The sequence below is a fragment of the Canis lupus genome, chromosome 3 (genome assembly GCF_011100685.1).
Source record: "Canis lupus familiaris isolate Mischka breed German Shepherd chromosome 3, alternate assembly UU_Cfam_GSD_1.0, whole genome shotgun sequence".
In the NCBI taxonomy this organism is placed as follows: Eukaryota; Metazoa; Chordata; class Mammalia; order Carnivora; family Canidae; genus Canis; species Canis lupus.
In genome coordinates, this window is record NC_049224.1 from 20695758 (window position 1) to 20700651 (window position 4894).

Genomic DNA, 4894 nt, shown 5'->3' on the forward strand with positions numbered 1-4894 from the left:
ATACTTTTAAAGTGGCAGAAAAATATAGACAACTCATACTATTGAATATCTGGCCTACAAGTCACAGTAATTGCTAATAGACCCATAGAATAGAAAAGAATAATCAGAACTGAATGTACACAAACATGAAGACTTGATTTATGATTAAAGTTAAAGAATAGCAGGGTAATGCAAAGACAGTCTTTTCAGTTGATGGTGCTGGGTCAATTAAATATTCATATGGGAAAAAATAAAATTCAACCTCTGTCTTTCTCCATTATTAAGTCTGGTTGAGCTCTGAGCATTGGTAGAATTGTAGCCAATGAGGTATATCTGAGGCACAATTGTTGCTAATTGAAATTCTGGTTGAAGACTAGAGCTAAATATAAATAGTAAACTAATAAACATTTCTAGAAAATAACATAAAAGAAAATCTGCATGATCTTGCCATGAGGAAAGATTTCTCAATATGAGGAAAAAAGCATTAACCACAAGTGAAAATATAAATAAATTAGACTACATTAAAATTAAGACGTTTTAATCATCAGAGGACACTGAGGAGAAAGTGAAAAGGCAAGCCACATAGTAGGAGAAGATATTTGCAATACATGCAGTTGACCAAGGTCTCATTCCCAAATATAGAAAGAGTTTCTACAAATCAGTAAGAGGACTAGATAATCCTTATAATAATGGACTCTTGCTTTTAAAACTTTATTTTTAATTTTTATTTCTTAAAAATTTTATTATCAAAGTATAGTTGATAGAGAATATTATATTGGTTTCAGGTATATAACACAGTGATTTGACATACAGTATGCTGTGCTCACCGCAATAATTGTCACCATACAATGTTATTACAATATTATTGACTGTATTCTCAATGCTGTACTTTTCATCCCTGTTACTTATTTTATAACTGGAAACTTGTATTCCAGTTATCTTAATCCTTTTCACTTATTTCACTCTTCCTCCTACCATCCTCTCCTCTGGCAACCATCAGTTTCTTCTCTGCATTTATGAGTCTGTTTCTATTTTTTTGTGTATTTTTTGTTTGTTTTTTAGATTCCACATATAAATGAAATCACATGGTATTTGTCTTTCTCTGACTTATTTCACTTAGCATAATAGTCTCTAGTTTCATCTGTGTTGTTGCAAATGGCATGATCTTATTCTTTTTTGGGGGTTAATATCCCGTAATATATATCAATTCTTTATCCATTTATCAGTCTTTGGGGATGCGTGGGTGGCTCAGTGGTTGAGCGTCTGCCTTCAGCTTAGGGCGTGATCCTGGAGTCCTGTTATGGAGTCCCACATCGGGCTCCCTGCATGGACCTGCTTCTATCTCTGCCTATGTCTCTGCCTCTGTCTTTGTCTCTTATGAATAAATAAATAAAAATCTTTAAAAAATACAACTATTTATCAGTCTGTGAACATTTAGGTTGCTTCTGTATCTTCGCTATTGTAAATAATGCTGCAGAGGATATGGGGGTACCTAATTTTCTCAAATTAGTGTTTTCACATTTTCTTTGGGTAAATACCCAACTAGTGGAATTACTAGATTATATGGTAAATTTCTATTTTTGACTTTTTTGAGGAATCTCTATACTGTTTTCCACAGTGGTTGCACCAATTTGCATTCCCACCAACAGTGCACAAGTGTTCCCTTTTTAAAACAACCTTACCAATAGTTGTTACTTCTTGTCTTTTTGATGCTAGCAATTCTGACAGCATGAGGTGATATCTCATTTTGGTTTGGGTTTGCATTTGTCTGATGATTAGTGATGTTGAACATCTTTTCATGTGTCTGTTAGCCATCTGTATGTCTTTGTTGGAAAAAAAATGTCTTTTTGGATCCTCTGTCCATTTTTAAATTGTGTTATTTATTTTTTTGGTGTTCAATTGTATAAGTTCTTTATATATTTTGGACAATATTTGAATAATAATATCCTTTATTGGATATATCATTTGCAAATATCTTCTTCCATTCAGTAGGTTGCCTCTTTACTTTGTTCATGATTTCCTTTGCTGTACAAGAGCTTTTTATTTCAGGGTAGCCCAAGTAGTTATTTTTTGCCTTTGTTTCCCTGGCCTATGGAAATATCTATAAAAATATTGCTAAGGTTGATGTCCAAGATATTATTGTCTATGTACTAAAGTTGTGCGTACTCAACTTATGACCTAAGGATTCTAATTTTTTATGAATAGGATCAATGGATATTGACACAGAAATACATATATAAGAATGTTTGTGGTATTATTATTTGTAAAGCACAAACTAGAAATGCTTGATGACAGTAAGATGGATAGATTAGGATTATTTATGCATTTAAGTGCTACATTGCTACAAACATCAATGAACTTTAGTTACATGCAACAATATGAGTTGACTTCAAAAGAAGAAGGACAGACACAAAAGAATATATATTGCTGATTCCACATATATAAAGACTGAAAATAGGTTAACTAATGGTGTTCAAAGTCAAGATAGTGGTTATCCTTGGAGAAGAGGAGATGTAAGTGACTTTTTCTTCTTACACCTGATAGATGTTTACATGGATGTGTTCACATTGTGGTAATACATGGATTCATTATGTATGCATGTATGTATGTATGTAAGTATGTAATCTCCAATCTGAACCAATTCTCTTGAGAGCTACAGCTAACCCCAGGTCAAAGCCACCTTATTACCATCATTTCTCACATGACTTGATGTAACATTTTCGTGATTTTTCTCTCTGCTTTTATTCTTAATCCTCTTTAAAGGAGAATGTTCTTGACACAGTATCCAGAAGTTTCTCTTAAAAATTAAGTCAAAGTATATTACTCTGCTGCTCAAAATCCTATAGTGGTTCCATGTTTCATACAGTGTAAAAGCTGTGAAGCCCTTACATTCACCTACAAGAACCTACATGGTCTGATTCTCAATGACCTTTGTGTTATTATCTTCTATTCCTCCCTGCCAGCTTACTTGTCCCTCACAACTCCACGGTACCCACCTTGGCCCTCTTGCAGTACCTGGAACATAACAACGTGCTCCTTTCCACCAGTGTTGTTCTACTAGTCTGGCATGCTCTTTCTTGAGATGGGGTCTAACTTACTCCTTCCAAATCTCTTTTTGATGTTACTTTTCATGATGCTTCTCTCACAATCCTATTTAAAATGATAACTTGGCCCTCCCCCATTAGTTCTCCAACTTCCCTTTACCTTGCCTTCATTCTTATTTTGTATGTAACACTTCTGTCTCTTTAGCATACCATATTTTGCCTTTATTTTTTATTCTTATTATTACTTTTCTTTCCTTGCTAGAAAAAAATAACACATTTGTTATCTGTCACTTCCTTCAGGGATTCTTCTTTCATTCACCAATACATCTCAAGAACTTAAAACATTGTAGGTAAATATTTGTGGAATAAATGAATGAATAAATCTATTGAATGTATGACATGTGACAAAATTTCTGTTGGGCATTGGGGGTGTGATGTTGAGCAAAACCAAGAATAGACACTGCTCTCACAGACCGTTTGCCAATTTGAGAGGTGGTTATCGCATGAAAACATAAACAAATGTTTAGTTGCAAGTGTGATAAGAGCTAATTGTGTAATTGAGAATACACAATTCAGGAATTTATTTTGGTCTGAGGTGGGTCAAGAAAAGGTGTACCAGAGAAAGTGATGTTTGAGCTGCGATATGATGAAGGTGGGCAAGAGATTCCAACTTCTTAGACCTGGAATGGGGCCCAGGTATGAACATTTTAAAGAAAATTCTGCTGGTATTTCTAATATAAAGGCAGCCTGGAGAACCACCCTATACCAAGGCTTTTCCACCTTTAATTTATAAGTCACCTGGAATCTTGCTAACATTCAGATTCTTATTCAGAAGGTCAGGTATGGGCCCTGAGACTCTATGGGTCTATGAAGCTCCTAGATGATGCTGATGGTCTGTGGGTTACATCCTGAGAAGTAAGGCTATATAATGTTGGCCCCAAACTGTCTCATGAAGACACAGTGTTTTATACATTATCAGCTAATTTGGAATCCTCCCTCCTTGCTTCAGTTATATGGACTATGTATCCTGAGAATCTGAATATTTCAGCTCACAACATGGATGTTGTTCAGCTGCCTCATAAATTTGTATTAGGTAGGCTTTGTTTACATGTTCTATGTGTATATTTGTGCATGTATGTTGTTTGTTTTTCTCTTCCCCTTTGGGCTGGGTCCTCCCACAGAGCAGGGACTGTGTTCAAGTCTTTGTGCCCTCTGTCAAATCCATTGTGGCCATGATAAATACTCAGTTTCTATTGAATAGTACTAATTCTATCCAGGCAAATCCTTTTCTTTCCATATGTATCAAGGATGATGTAAATTATACTTTGAAATTCATTTTCATTCATTTTCACCTTGCCATGAATATAAATGACAACACTTATATTTACAGCATGCCTGGTCAAACACATATTTATGAGAAAAATTAAAGACTATAATAAATGTAATAAGTAATAGTAGAAAATAACAGTAATAAAAATATTCATATTTTCAACTGATTGTCAGAGTATTTTTAAGAACTCTGGGGAGAATTTGAGTTTTCAAAAATAGAACATTATTTCAAGTTTATTTGTTGAGTACAGAGTTGTACCAGGAAAAGCATGGTTACTTTTTCTTCCCTCCCTCCCTCCCTCCCTCCCTCCCTCCCTCCCTCCCTCCCTCCCTCCTTCCTTCCTTCCTTCCTTCCTTCCTTCCTTCCTTCCTTCCTTCCTTCCTTCCTTCCTTCCTTCCAATATGTCCTAATTACACAGTTTTGTTGCAAGCTTTTTAAGAGCAGGGGTTTTAACTAACTTTTGAGTTAGTATTTATTTAGCACCTATTTTGGGGGCTTGAGTTTGCAAGGATATTAAAAGCCTATGGTAATGATTAGGAAA

At 34.9% G+C, this 4894-nt stretch overlaps 1 pseudogene; it reads left to right on the forward strand.

Moving 5' to 3' along the window:
* Positions 1-272: 272 nt before the first annotated feature.
* LOC119871383 lies at positions 273-396 on the forward strand (annotated as a pseudogene).
* Positions 397-4894: the final 4498 nt, after the last annotated feature.